At 36.5% G+C, this 18,266-nt stretch overlaps 1 protein-coding gene and 1 pseudogene across 6 annotated transcripts in view; both read left to right on the forward strand.

Annotated features, from left to right (window-relative positions):
- BICC1 (BicC family RNA binding protein 1) overlaps positions 1 to 18,266 on the forward strand; it is a 270,938-nt gene that overhangs the window by 127,605 nt on the left and 125,067 nt on the right. The window lies entirely within an intron of this gene.
- On the forward strand, positions 9,634 to 13,804 carry LOC144311981 (5-hydroxytryptamine receptor 3C pseudogene; annotated as a pseudogene).

Consider the following 18,266-nt stretch of genomic DNA (forward strand, 5'->3'; position numbering starts at 1 on the left):
AATCCTCCTTATTCCACCAACTTTGTGCTCCCCTCACTCAGCCCCTTTCTGTAGCTGCCAGACATGATGCCTCTGCATGGTACCCCCTCCTCATTGTGGTCCCACTTCCTTGGTCTTTAGCACATTCATGTCAGGAAGGAGGAGAGGGAAGGTAAAGAGTGTTCCCCTAAGTGATTTAATGTGCTGCCAAGTTGAAAGTCACAGTATTTAACATGCATTGTATTTTAAAATATTTCAAACAATAAATAAATAAATAAATAAATAAATAAATAAATAAATAAATAAATAAATAATTTATACCATATATTCCTTCCACATAAAATTTGAGATTTAAGAAATATATATCTTTTTTATCTGCTTCTCTTTTTATAATTTGTTCATTTTTCTCATACATGGAATAGAGGTAAATTTTTGTTAATTCTGAGATGAGTGGGGTGTTGGTACCTGGATTTTTATTTTAATGTTTAAAATTTTCTTGATGGTAATAGGACAGGGTTTCTAAAATGACATGATCTAGGGGGTACCTGGGTGGTTCAGTCAGCTAAGCGTCTGACTCATGGTTTTGATTCAGGTCATAGTCTTATGGGTCCTGAGATCTAGCCCCATGTTAGGCTCTGTACTTAGTGGGGAGTCTACTTGAAGATTCTCTCCCTCTGCCTCTCCCCTACTCATGCCTGTGTGATTTCTCTCAGATAAATCAATCAATCAATCTTTAAAAGAATTTTAAATGACATGATCTGGTATATTGGTGGCAACCTGGTGCTGTCAGGTCTTTTAAGGAGTGGATTCTTTTCTTTAAATTCATGACATTAAAAGGGCTCACATATGAAACTTGAATTTTTCTTGTCACTTCTGAAATCTCTCATGCTTCTCTGTGCTTCTTCACTAAATTCAGAAGCATTAATATCAAGAGGTTCCATGTTCTTTCTCCCTGGAGTTTAGAAATGGCATTTTAAAGAGCTCAGGCACCCCCTACCCCAAATATACCCCCTTCAGGAAATCTGAAGGGAGAAATGGTCTGGAGCCACTAGCCTAGATATAAATATCAAAGTCCAAACCCCATTATAGTTAGAAAAATGCTAGGAGTGATCTAAAGCTAAATTCCATTGCTGTGTGATTCATGATGATCTAAGACTTTTCATCTGTTTTTCATTTTCTGAAGATTGTTAAGTTGGTTGCTATTATCGACAATGTTTAGGTTTAAACAATTAAAATTAAGGTATAGAGTTACCTTTGTATGTCATGTTCAGGTTTTGCTCATTTGTTGGCACAAGTTCATTATGCAAAGATTATGTGGCACAAGTTTACCTTAGATAATCTCTTACATAGTGGAAAATATGTGATGTCAGTTGGAGGGTAACTGAGTACTTTGGGTAAAATTTCACTTACTTAAAAAAAATTGGATTAAGTATTATTGAATTTATACAGATTTAAAATCTGATATAATTTGGATTTTTAAATATGAAGCTTTGTGGTATTATTCATTTGACCAAAGATTAAATTATATAACTTTGATTTGTTAGAGTTTTGAAAGATGAAATCAAGAACACAAATTTTTGTTAATTCTGAGATGAGTGGGGTGTTGGTACCTGGATTTTTATTTTAATGTTTTAAATTTCCTTGATGGTAATAGGACAGGGTTTCTAAAATGACATGATCTCGGACTTCTAACTAAAAATGGGAATAATTTTGTTGTCCTTTAGTTCTTAGATTAGAAATATGAAACCAGAAGTCAGTTAAGTCTCTGTAGCAATCATCTCAGTTTACAAGATGAATAACACATTTCAATCTGGATGTTAGGAAAGTTCTTAAGTAAAAAACAAAAGAAAACACTCCTTCTCCCCAAATACCAGGTATTTTGACTAGAAATTCAGCCATTATTTTGCATTACAATGAGAAGGTGTGACATTACCACTGATTACTTCCACAGCTTGCCTCTGACTTCCTTGTGGGAATATAGAAAGAATTATTTTGTTGATTACCTTGCAGTTTCATATGGTTCACCCTGATAAATATGTAATAAAACATTATGAGAAAATATAGAATATTTTGTATCATTCTGGTAAGAAGATAGAGTATTGTGTTCTAATAACATTCCGTTAGCATGTAGAAAACTTGTATTTTTGCTGTGTTCCCATCACTTTTCTGAAAATTCATACTTGTGCAACTAAAAGAAACTTGTTTTGTACAGTGTCTGTAATAGTGCCTGCTACCTTGTAGGCACTCAGTAAATATTTGTTGAATAAATAAATGAAATATTTTTATTTGTATTGGTTTTGAAAATTCAAATTTATTAGTTTTTATTAAAAGAACAGAAAAAAAAAAAGAACAGTTTCCTTTCCCTCAACTTCCAGTACCTGACAGTCACTGATCTGTTTCTCTCCTTGCAGTGTTTCAGAGTGTCATATAAGTAGAGTCACACAATGTTTAGTCTTTTATGTCTTTTTAAACTTAGATTAAATCTTTTGAGATTTATCTAGGTTGTTGAGAATATCAGTGGTTTTTTGCTTGGTTCTGAGTAGTGGTCTATTGTATAGATATGCTGGTATTTCTTGTTCATTCATCAGTGGATGAGCATTTGAATTGTTTGCATTTTATGGCTATTATAAATGAATGTGCTGTAAAACCCACATAGCAGGTCTCTTGAGTGAATGCCTTGGAATGGACTTGGCTAGCTTCTATGGGAAGAGTATGTTTTACTCTGTAGGAAGGTGGCTCTATAATTTTGGATTCCTACCAGTGACATGTGAGAATTGCCATTTGTTTACAGTCTTTCCAGCACTTGGTGATGTCTGTCTTTTTAAGGTTAGCCAGTCTAGTGAATATGTAGCAGTTTTTCATTGTGGAGTTTTGTACATTTTTTTGAGGACTCAGGTTAAGCAGTTTATGTGCCTGTTGGCCATTCATATCTGGTTTCTTTTGTTCAGTCCTCCAAAGTTTGCTAATAGTTTTGAGTTATTTACTGAGTAGTAAGAGTTTGGGATGCAGGTCCTTTATTGGGTATATAATTTGTAAGTATTTTTTTCTAGTCTTTTTTCTATGACTTTGTTCTGTATGTTAAGCATTTTTCTTTGACTCTTTACACAGTTTTCATCTCTCTGGTAAATACCCCTCCCCTCCATTAGCATACATTGAGCTTTTTTTTTTTTTTCTTCAATTAGATCCTTATTATATTTTTAACTATTTTAAATGTCCCGTATGATATTTATAATATCTGGACTACATTGGAGTCTGGTCCTGTTCACCATGTTATCTGTTAACACTAGCTTAATTTTTCCATTTTTTGTTTAGTAATTTTTTGATTGAATATAAAGTATTGTGTGCTAAAGAACAATAGAGACTGAGTAATAATACCTATAAATGGTCACTTCTCTCCTTCAGGCTATAAACATAGGCAGTTTGGGTTATATCAATATTGTCAGTAGTTGAGCTAGGTTTAAATTTTGCTGTTGCTATAGTTACTGTGAGTCCATCACAAACTTCACACTTCTCCAATGTTGAGCAACGGCTACATTGAGCTTAGGAGGAGGTCTGGAGTGCAGGAGTGTTTTCACCATGTTCCTAATCTATGCCAGGTTCAGTACACACGGTACACCAGGGCCCCAGGGCTCTCTCTGTGTTTGTGTCTCTCCCCCAGCAGGGGGCCTCTGCTGCTTGGTACTTGGTGCAAGGTTCTTGGTGGGGTGAAAAGTGCATTGGTACCCTTTTTCTCCCCCAGCCTCAGTGTTAGGCAAGTCTTGTAAGCCTGAGCTTCAGTGTTCCTGCCCCTCTCATAACTGTTTTTAAAATCTGCATGATGAGTTTTGATAGTATCTTGTTCCTTCAACATAGTTGCGATGAATTCTTTTATATCTTTAAGCATAAATTTTTTAAAAGATTTATTTATTTATTCATGAGAGACACAGAGAGAGAGAGGGGCAGAGACATAGTCAGAGGGAGAAGCAGGCTCCCTGCAGGGAGCCCGATGTAGTACTCGATCCCAGGATCAGGACCTGAGCCAAAGGCAGATGCTCAACCACTGAGCCACCCTGGTGCCCAAGCATAAATATTCTTTGTTGTATTGTAATATCTGCATTATTTTGGTGGTCTTTTTTTGTAGTTTGTTGTTTCTACTGACTCACCACTCATGGCTTTTCCCTTGTATCTGTAGTGATTTTTGAGTATAAGCTGATGTTCATTGGCATTTTATCCATGAAACTTATTTGAAAACTACTTTTAAGTTAAACTTTAAAAAAAATTCTGTCACCAAGAGTACATGAATATAGACTTGTATTTAGGAATTCTCAGGCCTTTTCCTCATTCCACAAGGCAAAGCCAGACACTGTTGATCACTAACTGGGAATTTTTATTTCAACCTCTAGGGCTTTATGTGTTTCTGTTGTGAACTTTATTTTCTGTTCACTGAACATGCTTTATTAAAATTCAGGATATAGGCCAGCAGGTATTGACATTTCTATAGCAAATGTAGACTCCAGCCTTTGCTTCTTATCATTTCTGATCTAAGGAATTTTCTTTGCAAAATATTTTTATATCTTACTTAGCATTTTTTTAGGAAGATTGAATTATCTTTTTTTTATACATACCAAATTCGTTGTTATGTGAAGAGATGATCAAAGAATATGCAGCCAAAAGTGAAAGAAAAGCATTACAGAGGTGTCAGGGAGTTTATTAAGTAAGAGTCTTCTGTATTATTTTCTGCATTTTGTAATGTTTGCAGTATTTTTCAGATTTTAGGATTTGATCTTACTGTGATTTTTCTCATTCTATTTTAAATTTTTTTTTTTAAATTCAATTTGCCAACATATAGTATAACACCCAATGCTCATCTCATCATGTGCCCTCCTTAGTGCCCATCATGCAGTTACCCCATCCCCCAACCAACTCCCCTTCTGCAACCCTTTGTTTGTTTCCCAAAGTTAGGAGTCTCTTATGGTTTGTCTTCCTCTCTAATTTTTCCCCACTCTTTTCTCAGCATTTTAAGGTGTCTTTTTTTTTTTTACTTAAGTAGCTTTATCTGAATATCCAGTTTACCCTGTTCCTAGAAGTGCAACTTGTGCATGCTATTTTCTCATACTTCTGGTAGCAGTTGATACCATTATCATGTGTCTTTTTTTCCTCTTCAGCCAACACTAGTATTTTAATAGGTTGTTGAATATGACTTTTTAGTTTTTGAATTCTTGACCAAGCACAGTGAAGGTAGGAGGAGGTTGTATAAAGAGCTTAGACTTTTCATTTAAGTAGACATTCAAATATATTTGAACTGTAAATACATCAGCATTTATTAGTTGTGTGACCTTGGGCAAATTACCAATTTTTAAAAAAGATTTATTTATTTTAGCGAGAGTAGTGGCAGAGGGAGAAGGAGAGAGAGAATCTCAAGCAGGTTGCCTGCCAAGTGTGGGGCTCAATCCCATTACCCCAAGATCACGACCTGAGCTGAAACCAAGACTCAGCTGCTCAACCAACTGAACCACCCGAGTGCCCCATAAATTACTTAGTTTTTGAGTTTCTTTCTTCACTTGTTCAATGGGATAGTGATGCCTACCCTTTTGAGGACTAAATTAGACTGTGATTATTGTATATCTGAAACTAATATAACACTGTTAACTATACTGGATTTAAAAAAAAAGACTGTGATTAAAGCAATCTACATAAAGCCTCCCTGTCATGTCACATAGTAGGCATTCAAATGTTAATATCATCATCTTCTTCCCTTAAATACCTGATGAATTTTCCCTGTATTTTCCCCCTTGAGTTCTCCCCTGCAAGGAATTTTAGATAAGATAGTAAAAATATCTCAGCTATTTGCTCCTCGTTAATCTGTTTTGTCAATTTAATATTTAAACTATTTTGACAAATATATTGGACGTGATGACTTTTTCTGACTTTTAAGTATTGAAGTAGGTAAGAGAGTTTCACGATTAGGACGGGTGGACAATTCTCAATTCAGTTCAACTTGTCAGTTACAAGGAAGGTACAGATAATTACTTACCAAACTAGAATTTTATTTTCTAATTAATTGCTATGAGTTTTGTACCTCTGTGGATTATGAACAAGATAGAGAAAAAATTACTTATTCTCTTTGGCCTTTTAGTCCTTTAAAAGCTAATTTGTAAAGTGGTGTTATTTAATAGGGTTGTATGGTGACAGATGGTAGCTACACTTGTGCTGAGCATAGCATAAACATATAGACTATGGAACCACTATTTGTGGAATCACTGTGTCGTATACCTGAAACTAATATAACATTATGTGTCAGCTCTACTTCAGTTTTAAAAAAAAGCCAATTTGTTAAGAATGGCTTTTAAATATAGTCTAGATACAGTTTCTTACTGGCTATTGTGATGTTTCTTTACCAAACTTGAGATTACAGTAATAATTTATTTATATCTCTATTTTTAGCTAACATGTCAAGTATTTGAGTGAATTTATAAAATTATTTCTCATTTGTTCACTGTAATTATGAAAAAATATAGCATAAAGGGCAAGTCTCTAATACTTCAATTTTAGGAAGGAGTTTTAACTTCTCTGTTCAAGATTTTTCTGTTTTAAAAATCAGATGTGTTACCAAATACCTAAAACAAAACTTTTAAGTACTCTTTTTTTGGGCAAGAGGAGGGCAGCTCCTGTCCCCTACCTTCTTGTGGAATCGGTGAAATTGGGTAAAGGCAAGGAAGACAGGGTAGAGGTGGAAGGAAAGTCACACGTCTAACCATCTCTCATCTGTCTCTAAAAGATCAAACTCACTTTTTAATGTAATTAAAATGTTCAGTTGAGTCTTTTTATGTTGCATATGAGGGAATAGAATGTCAAGAGAGGCAACTTACACTCATAGGAACATACAGCTAGTTAATTTCAGAGCCAGAACTGAAGGCCACTCCTGACTCAGCTGTGTGATCCTAAGCAAATTCTTTAATCTCTCCAGACTTGCTTTTCAAGTGTCAGATGAGGGTCATGCCTGCTTTGTAAGGTTATATGAAGGAAGTAGAGATCATGTATATTTGTATTTATGAAGTGCTGATGTGTACCAGGTGCCCAATAAATGTTTGTCATCTGGGCTTACTGTAAATTACCTTTTTTGTAAACATAATAAGTAAAAAATTTGGCAATAAACACAGAATTGAATACTTTATGGTCTTTGACTTTTTAACAAAATGCATGGGGTGCAGACTAGAAGTAAACCTTGTTTTGGAAGATTCCCTGAATCATCTTAGCTTGAAAAAAAGGGGAGTTTTCCATCATCTTTAGATGCTCTGATTTTGGTCAGTGCATTATTGCCTTGGGTCAGATACACCAATTTATACTAAAAGCATTTTTGAAGACTTTTCTCTGCTCTTTCTTTTGTGAATTGTTCTTATGTGAGCTTTGATCCTCACTAAACAACCTTATAAAGAAAGGGAAATATCAGTGAAGTTTAAAGCTTATGCTTTCCACTCAATTTTTTTCCAGATAAATTTACAGCGTTCTGAATCTCATCTTTATGCCTGATCCTCCTGGTTGAAGAACTCAGAATTTTTCTTTAGCACAACAGCCTGTATCACACTAGTTGCATTTAAGCTTTATGCTACTTCCTTTGCCCTTTTAACAAACACATGTTCCAAGGATTGCATCATTTTAAATGGATGGAATAAGTCGAAATTCTCTTATTTGGGAAAACTTGGTTTTATTGACGACATGGAGTTTGTTTAGCACATTTATGGAAAGCATTTTGCTTTAGGTTAGTAATAATGTATAAACCAAAACCCAGAAACTTAGAAAACAAGTTTTATCTTTACTCTCTAAAACTTGTGGATGTACTTAGTTCAGTATTTTTCTTGATCAGACTAGTGAAGAATTTAAAAACTGAGGACTTAGAATTCAAAAGGATATGTGCACCCCTGCATTTATAGCAGCATTATTTACAATGGCCAAATTATGGAAGTAGCCTGTGCCCATTGATAGATAAATGGATAAAGAAGATTGGTGTATACACACACACACACACACACACACACACACACACACGTACGCGCACACACAGGAATATTAGTCATAAAAAAGAATGAAATATTGCCATTTGCAAGGCTTTGAATGGAGCTAGAGAGTATAATGCTAAGTGAAATAAGTCAGTCAGAGAAAGACAAATGTTACATGATTTCACTCATATGTGGAATTTAAGAAGCAAAATAAATGAGTAAAGGAAAAAATAAGACCAAAAAACAAACTCTTAACTATAGAGAACAAACTGTTGGGTCACAAGAGGGGAGGTTGGAGGATGGGTAAAATAGATGATGGGAAATATCAGAAAGGGAGACAGAACATGAAAGCCTCCTAACTCTGGGAAATGAACTAGGGGTGGTGGAAGGGGAGGTGGACAGGGGGTAGGGGTGAATGGGTGACGGGCACTGAGGGGGGCACTTGACAGGATAAGCACTGGGTGGTATTCTGTATGTTGACAAATTGAACACCAATAAAAATAAATGTATTAAAAATAAAAAAATAAAATAGATAATGGGGATTAAGGAACGCATTTGTCGTGATAAGCACGAGGTGATATATGTATGTGATATATGGAATTGTTGAATTATTATATTGTACACCTGAAACTAAGATAATACTGTATATTAACTCTACGGGAATTAATTGAAAAAAAAAAAAAACCTGGAGGACTTGGGACCAGTCTTAGGCTCATTTAGTTATTTTCTTTTCCTTTACTTTAACAGTGGAGCTCTTAAGAAGTCATAGTGTCTAGATGTTTACTTGAGAGATTAATATTCCTTTCTTCTGAAGTTTAAAAGGATTTTAAAAAGTTTTGTACAGTGAAAGTCCAACTGATAGCATGTACATTAAGGAAAGCTACTTATCTTAGAATATTCTCCAGACTATATGTTAAAAGCTTAATCTGCTGAAAATGAGCAATAAAATATCTCAGGCAGTGTATATGAATATGTAATTAAAATACTTATGCTACTAAGTGAAAACTCTCTTCCAGTGTAGTATCTACAGTTATGTTTGCCACTTCATAAACTCTAAGTATTGGCTGAATGAATAAATAAATGCAAGTTGATATTGAGCTTTGGATTGGTAGTTGGTTTTGAAAAATCAGTTTATAAGTTTTAATTAAAAGGACAGTTTGAGCTAGGGCTCAAGCTGTGGCCTGTGTGTCTGTAAGATCCCTAAGTCTCCAGAGAAGAGCAAGAGGAAAATGGAAAGAGGTTGGCTGCATGGGGAGGGATTCCTCCGTTCCTCCTCGGACTTATTCTCCACTGGCTGCTTCAAGGAAGAGGAGATAGCTTTACTACCCATCATTTAGGCTTTGACCAGCATGCCTTCCAAGTAGTGTTTAACAGAAAAGTTTCCATCTAGCCATCAGGTACAGTATCTTCACTCGTGTCCACATCACTATTACTCTGTGTGGCATCTTAGAAATGGGTGATGCACAGCTTCAACTGATGACATCATTCTTGTGGCTGACTTATGATCTGGTATAATTCATTCGTCTGTGGAATCCAGAGGAATATTAGGACAGGAAGCCTAGCATGGCAACTAAGAACCATTGGCTTCCAGCTATCTTCACTGAGGAGTTCACGAATGTGGATCAGGCACCTAAAGGTCACATGGCTTATGTCACCTATGAAGGTTGTATCAGATACGATAAAGCCAGTGTGAGTCAGCAAATGTAACCTGGACCTCTTCTGTGTACCCTTTGATGAACAGAACTGTGTTCTCACCTTCAGCTCTTTCATCCTAGCAGGTGGCCATGAGGCACAGACTCAGCCTCTATGTGATGAGCTTTCTGGTGTCTGGTGGCTTTCTGGTTGTCATCAATGCTTTTAGCTTCTTCCTGCCAGCAGAATGTGAGAGTCGTGCCCCATTCAAGATAGTACATCCACTGCAGTACACTGTCTTTCTGCTCATGATGAATGACCTATTCCAAGTCACTGGCACCCCTTGCATTGGAGTTTCCTTTGCCCTGTGTCTGTCTCTGATGGTGTAGGTCAGCTTATTGGGGACTGTTTTCATCACCTCCCTGCTGTACCTGACTATAACCCCGCTGCCACCTTGTTTCTACATTGTACTTGCACAAAAAAATGCTGCCTCACTGCAACCCAGAAGGGAACTAAGGGCCTGGGTCTCACTCCTACCCACTGCCTAGCCTGAAGGAGCCAGAGGAGTTGTGAGGAGGGTGCCTAGATGTCCTGTGTCAACAAGGGCCAGTAGGAACACAAGGCACAAAGCAGCACTTGCTGGACCTGTGAGTGCAGTTCAGCCACACAATGGAGACTGTACTCTTCTACCTCTATCTGCTCTTTAGGGCCTCTTCCATCATGGAAGATGGAAGACCTCTGGAAGACCTTGGCAGATGCCCACCTATAAACCCTAATCTGGAGCTTCTTTTGCCTCTAGAAATCAGCCTGGCTTTCATGCCCATCCAATCCCAGCCCCACAGCCTTGGCAACAACCTTGTTTTTAACCCCACCCTTCTACACAGTTTCAGACTAGACCCAGGTAATTCCCTCTGCCCTCCAGCAGTTAAATTCTTGTTCCTGCTTGCTTCTCAGGCTTCCCAAGAGTCCTGCCTAGCTCCTCTGGACTCAGTTTCCTGGAATACTCCCTTGGTTGAATCACCCTCAATAAGCCTCTTTGCAGGAAAAAGAACAATTTGATCTTATTTTTTGAATATAACTTTATTAAACTTCAACCATGTCCGTAATAATTTTAATAATTTTAGTCGCTATTTTTTGCTAAGATATACCTAGGGATTTTCTTTAAGTAAAAAATTTGTGTTTGATGGTGGAAATTAAGGATGTAAACAATATCCCTAGGGAAAAAATAGTTAGGTTTAGTTAACGCTTTTGGGACGCCTGGGTGGCTCAGTGGTTGAGCGTCTGCCTTCGGCCCAGGGTGTGATCCCGTGGTCCTGGGATCGAGTCCCACATCGGACTCCCTGCTTGGAGCCTGCCTCTCCCTCTGCCTGTGTCTCTGCCTCTTTCTCTGTGTCTCTCATGAATAAATAAATAAAATCTTTAAACAACAACAACAAAGTTAATGCTTTTAAAGAAATTAGTAACTTAAAGCTTTTCTAACACTTTATTATAAAAAATACAAAAAAATTGTAAGAATTATGCAGAGAATACCATATACCCACTAATTAAATTTTTACAATTACTTCTTTATATTTGCTTTATCACATATGGATCTATCCTTCTGTTTATTCATCATTCCATTTTTTCCTGCATTTCAGACTAGGAGGCCTACATCAGCACACTTCAGCTCTTCACCATGCATACCAACAGTCAGCATTTAATATTTGTAGTGTTTTGTCATTGCTAAATGTAGATAAGTACATGTAGTATTCATTGTGTTTTGACAAATGCATACACCCTTGTAACCCAAACTCTTATGAAGATATAGACCATTACCATGACTTGAAGCAGTTTCCTCCTACCTCCTCTCCCACAAACCACCCCCCCTTACTGTGGCAACCACTTTTCTGAAATTTTTCACTAAAGATTAGTTTTGTTTGTTTTAGAATATTATTTAAATGGGAACATCAGTATGTACTTTATGATATAAGGCTTCTCTCTCTGAGCATAATGTTTTTGGGTTCGATTCATATTGTTGCATATTATCAGTAGTTGGTACCTTTTGATTGATGAGTTGTATTACATTGTGTACCGCAGTTAATCTGTTGCCTTGTTTATGGATACCTGGCTATTTCCTGTTTTTCAGTATTATAAATAAGCTGCTGAGAACAAGTCTTTTACTTGCTGGGTATTTACATCTTGGTTGTCTCAAGAATTTATAAAATAGAGTGTTAAAATCGAGCTTACTCAAGTGTGTGTCTTTTCCACAAGTCCATATTTCAGTGAATGACACCAACTTTCACAGTGTTGTTCAAGCCATAACCTTGAGTATCGTCCTTGACTGCTTGCTGTCCCTGATCTGTCATGCATAACCACATATAAAGTGCTACCAGTACTGTCATCTTCACATTTATTCACTTTGCCATAGGTCTGTAATCATTGTTCTACTTGAAGCCATCCCCATCTTTGAGCTGGATTGTCAAAACAACTTCCTAAGTGATCTCCTTGCCACCTCACTTGACCCCCACTCCATTCCTTTCTTCAAACTGTTGTCAGTGATTGTTGAAAAAATACACATTAGATCACATTACTTACCTATTAAAAAATGTCTAGTTTCCCAATGCTCTTAGGATAAAAAAAGTAAAATCCTTATTCTACTTTGCAAGTCTCTGTGTGATTTGACTCCTACATCTTCCTTGGTCTCCTCTTTCTAGCCACACTGGGTTTACATGTCTGGCATACTTCTCACTTTGGGCCTTGTCCTCCTCTGCTGTGGGTCGGCTCTCTAATTAGATCATTATCATTTCCACACAGTTGTGCCTTACTGTTTCCCATGCTAAAGGAAAACAAAAGCTGCCTGTATTTGTTGAGATTAGAATTGTCTGTGGAAACAGAAAATTAGAGCCAAACAAATAAATTGGAAGATTACTTCTCATAAAAAAGAGTATAGGTTTGGAGTGGTGACAGTGTTCCCTAGATACCTAGTAAAGCAAAGTACTTCTACCTTTGCAGTTCCCCACTCTTAGGATATGGCCCTTATCTTCATAATCCAAGTTGGAGCTTCAGACACCACAGTCTAAGCAGCATGGAAGAAGGGACAAAAGACATTGAATCATGAGATTTCCTAGAATCTCCCAGCATTTCCCCAGGCAGAACTTAGTTTCCTGGCCATACCTATTTTCAGGGAAGTCAGAGTAGTTATTTTAGGTGTCCAAGCACCCAGCTAAAAATTGAGGATTCTAATTGGGAGAAAGGGGACATTGGGGTATGCACTTTGCAACTGCCATATCTCCCTTGACATCATATCCTCTCTAGCTACTGTCTTGTTTTTCTGCATCATATTGGAATCAAAATTTCTTCAAAGAGTCTAATCATATTCTACTTCTCAACTCAAACCAACTCCAGCACTCACACTTCTACTTATGTGATTGTATTAGGGTTACTCATGATTCCAGTGTTTTAAAAATCCAAGGAATACTTTGAAGTCTTCATCTGACTTGATTTCTTAGTAGCTTTCAGTTCTTTTCTTTTTTCCTGAGGAATTCCTGTATGGGGATTAGCCTGGAGTTTTTACTCTGTCTTCTATGACTTTATCATCACCTACCACCATTCTGGAACCTTATTCCCTCTCTGATGTTTTCAACATCTCCTATTCTACCCAATGTCCAAGTGTTGGAATTTCTCAAGGTTTAGTTTTTTAAAGTAAAGTAACAGATAAGATTCATAATTTTAACCATTTTTAAGTATTTTTAAACCATTTTTGAATATCGTTAAGTATATTCACATTGTCTCACAACCATCACCACCATCTATGTTTAGAACTTTTTTGCCTAGCCAAAGTGAAACTTTGTGACCAGGAAACAAGACCCATTCCCTATTCACCCTGTCTCTCTCTTACATTCTACTTGGTAAATTTTCAAGGTTACTTTCATGTCTAAATTGGAAGGATCTTTGTTTCTTCTTCATGTCCTTCAAAGGTGAAAGCCTCAGATTCCATGATCTTAAATATCATCCAATCCCAAATTTATATTTCCAATTAAATTTTTTTCCTTCTGATCACTAGGTTATCACCTTAGCCTGATATTTCCACTTGGCTGGAAATCCACTTCAATGGCTTATTGACTTTAAAAAGTGTGACTTAACTAAAACTTATGTGTTCTTAGTCTCATTTGGTCTCCTTCTTATTTACAGTCTCAGTGATGACACTAGCCATCCAGTTATTTGACCCAGAAGCCTGATTGGTGACTTGATAGCTCCTCTTCCTCACTCCTCCCCAATCAAATCAATCAGTAGTCTTGGCAGTTCCACACTTAATATATGATGATTTGCTTCATTTTTCTTTATCTCTACCATCCTGACCCTTCTCCATGCTCCATCATCTCTTGCTTGATAATTGCAGTGCCCTCTTAGCTCATTTCTGTACTCTTTCCTGCCTCCAATGTGATCTGTAAAAACACAAATAGGGTCATGTTTCTCCAAGGCTTAAAGCCCTTCACGGCCTTCCTAGTGCTGTTAGAATGAGACCCAGTCCCCTTACCCATGGCTCTCTAGGCTTTATCTGAATTGGCCCATGTGCCCCTCTCCACCTCACTGTTGCCCTTTTCTCTACCTGCTGGTTGTCTTTCATTTCCTTTAACATGAGTTCCCTCCTGCTTCAGGGACTCTGCTTGCTACTTTCTTTATGTTTTCTTGGCATCTTTCAGGTCTTAAGTGACATCCTCAGAGAGATCCCTCTCACCTAATACAAAGTGCGACCCCTCTTATTGTTCTGATTCAGGGCATCATGTTCTTTTTTAAACCCTCCCCCACTTAAAAAATGATTTATTCCCTCTGCCTTTATTTCATTTCTCCCAGCAGATTTATTTTATTGTGTTTGTTCATTTCTCCCAGTAGATTATAAGTGTGATTAGGGATTGGTTTTTTTTTTTTTTTTTTTTTTTTTTTTTTTTTGATTAGGGACTGTTTAAATTCTATTCGCTATTTATGCCTAATGTTTAATGCAATGACTGGCACATATCTGGCTTGCAGTAAATATTTAGAAATGAGTGAATCTTTCTCCCTTTTCCTGACATGATTTGCATTGCCCTTGTTGATGTAATTGTGCTTCATATAATGGCATCTCTGTTAGGTGATATCATTGCAACTTGTAAGTTTCTTTCATGAAACTTCTTGTACCTTGTAATTAAAGTAAGGGTTGTTTGATTGTTGGTTCCTGACTATACTATCAGCGTTGTGAGAGTACTGGCCACAGCTCTTTTGGACTATCATTGTTGCTCTTTGGTTAAGCATAGTGTCTTATACTCATCTTGTTATATAAATGAATGCATGGTGGTAAAAATATACTTCACCAACTGGTTCATATTTCATAATAGAGGATAGTTATTGCCATTTTATCAGCTGTGAATAAGTATTAGAAATTGAGGATGTACTGAGAGAATCTTAATTTCTTGAAACCACCATTTGGAAAGTTTAGTGGGTTTTTATTGTTGGATTCCTCTTAGATGTTAAGAACCTACAAATTCACAAAGGAAAAAAATGTTATGAAATTTTACTCTAAGAATCATATGAAGATGCCTGAAATTTTGCCAAATGTAATTTTGCACTTTTTTAGATTAGTGAAATTTTAGTACATCTGCATGTTTGTCTTTCCAGGTCTCCCTTGTGACATCATTAGTACATTTAAGCCTCTTGAGTTGCTTCTTTGGAAATTTTCATAATCAATTAAATTCATTTTTGAAATGTATAAATTCTTCGAGTATTACTCATAACTTTTTATGGGTTCCACACTTTTTTTCTATATCAGAAAGATTTAAAATTACTTTTGCAGAAAAATACATTTATAGTAGATACTTTCTATCATACTGTACCAAATTTAGTAGGGTAATACTTTAATTTTCTGGCATCCTCTTAAATGTGGTAATTTGCAACATTAATTCAGGAAAATTTAGTGGTTTTAAAATTTCTGGCATGTGCAAGGGGATCCAATATAACTTTATGTTAGGCTTCATTGGACTCAGCTTCCCAGCAGCCTTTATCCGAGGGCCTTCCCACCAAATGCTCTAGACCCAGAGACGTGCTTGCCTATAAAGCTTTTGTTCCTTCTTCCTAAGATCAAAGTCCAGCTCATTATAAAATGCCTGGGGCACAGGATTTTCTGATCTTGGTAGAAGCACCATCTACTCACTTTTTTTGAGTATTACTACGTTCCTGTTGTTTCTCTTTTAACCCATCTCAGGAAAACAAAAAACGAGTGAATGGCTTGCTGGTTACATTTGGTATACACATGTTTAGTTAAGGGCATATTGTATTTATCTAAATAGTGATTTTGAAATAAATTATTTAGCTGCCAACATTATAAAATTAGGAGATTTTATATCCCAGTCTGGTTTGGTAGCTTTTCTTAGAAAATCTGAAAGTCTGGTTACTTTGGGCCAGCTTCTACACATGCTAGTTGGAACTACTGATGTGCTCCTGTTTGCCTCACCCTCTACCAGTCCCTCTAATTCCCTGACCCGGAAGTCTGGTGTCTGTTACCATTTATCCTTGTTGTCATACTGTTGGTTTTCTCATGGTGGAGTAAATAATCCTTGTACCACATCTGTAGGTCAAGAGGAACTATGAATGAGATAGCGGTGAATTCCAAGAAAATGAGAAAACATGTACTTGTTTGGGGGCAATGAATACTTTTTGTCTATTTTTTCATCTGTGTAATGTATATTTGAATTAAATATATATTTAATTCATATAAATTTCATATATATTTAATGTATATTTAAATACATTACATTACACAATGCATTGTGCCCATTCCTAACTGTTCCTCGCCTGTCTCCAATCAACATTGGAGCCAAGGATTCTTGATTAATATATATGATCCTATCAAAATAAGTGATTCCACCTTTGGTTCCCTCAGAGGATGGTAGATTGTTCTAGATACTTACAGCTCTCTTGCAAATGAAATGTCTAGGTATCCTCTTTGTGACTTGTCAGGAGGGTAGCTCATGTTGGTTTTACCAATAATTAGGCCTTGAAAGACCTGACAAGTTCACTGTAAGTAAAACAGACTTTGTCCTCAAAGATAATTTATCTTCGGAGGGGGTTTGAGCCTGTTTAAAATAGAAATATAAGTGGCATAAGAAAGACAATATAGCAGCTTGAAGGAGGGAAAGATTATATTGAATTGAGATCTTGAAGTTGCTTTTATGCTTTGTGATGAATAACAGGTAGAAATTGAGTGCAGGAGACAGTGGGATAATAGAACTGCTTATAGAAAGCAAAAAAAAAAAAAAAAAGAAAAAAGAAAAAAGAAAAAAAAAGATGGGGATGGGGTCTGGGCAAGATAGTGGATGGTGGTGGTATTGAAAGTAGAGGGGACTGAGGAAAACTAAGATCAGAGGTGGGTTGTGGCCTGGTTGTGGATATCCTTAATATTAACCAAGAAATTTGTGCCCAATTTAAGAGATGGTGAATAAGCCCTGGCAGACACAAGTTACAGGAGGGAAATACCAGAGCTCATGAATTGAAAGGGGGAAAACTAGAAGTGCTGTCATCAAGTTTTGTGATGTCCTCCAGGACTCAGAGGTTCTCCAGCTCAGCTCTCCCTTCCACCCTGATGGCCTTATCCCAAAGCTGATTCTTCTATAGCAGCAGGACTCCATGTGGCATTGTTTCACATCTAGAAGGAGAGAACCTTTATAGAAATTCTCTTGAAAAAGCCAAAAAGCTTCATTCTCAAAAATATCTATCAAACTAACCTCTTCTCATTTGTCTTTGGCCCATATTGGACCATATTGGATCACATGCCTATTCTTTCTTTTTTAAATTGTGGTAAAACCCACATACATGAAATTTACCATCTTAACCATTTTTAAGTGTCCAGTTCAGTGATAACAGAAAACATTCATATTAGTTGAATCACCAGCCATCACCAGCAGCCATCTGTATAGCTTTTTCCATCTTGTAAAACTGAAACTCTATTAAACAGTAACTCCTCATTGCCACTCCTGGCAGCCCCGAAAACAAGTCACCATTCCACTTTTTGTCTCTATGATTATTTTGACAACTTGAGGTAAGTTTCTCATATAAATGGAATCATAGAGTATTTGTATTTTTGTGACTGGCTGATTTTACTTAGCATAATGTTGTAACATATGTTAGAATTTCTTCCATTCTAAGACATTATGTATATATAGCACATTTTGCTTATCTTTTTATCCATTGGTGGATACTTGTGGTGTTTCCACATTTTAACCATAATGAACTGTGCGATTATAAATGTGGATATATAAACATCTCTTTGTGACCCTGATTTCAGTTATTTTGGGTATATAACCAGAAGTGAAATTGGTAGATGATGTGCTAATCCTATTTTTAATTTTTTAAGGAACTGCCATTGGTGTTCCACATTGCTGTTTTCCACAGCAGCTTGTACCATGTCTACCAGCCATGTGTAAGGGTTCTGCTTTATCCATATCTTTGCTAGCACTTACTTTCTGCTTTTTTTTTTTTTTATAGTAGCTGTCCTAATGAGCATTTTTTTTTTTTACGTGCTTATTAGCCATTTGTATGTCTTCATTGGAGAAAAGTCTATTCAAGTCTGCCCATTTGGGGATCAAGTTGCTTTTTTTTTTTTTTTTTTTTTTGTCATTAAGCTTTAAACGTGGCTACTCTTAAACCAGCCCCTGGCAGTGGAGTGGCATC

The sequence above is a fragment of the Canis aureus genome, chromosome 4 (assembly GCF_053574225.1).
Source record: "Canis aureus isolate CA01 chromosome 4, VMU_Caureus_v.1.0, whole genome shotgun sequence".
Taxonomy (NCBI): domain Eukaryota; kingdom Metazoa; phylum Chordata; class Mammalia; order Carnivora; family Canidae; genus Canis; species Canis aureus.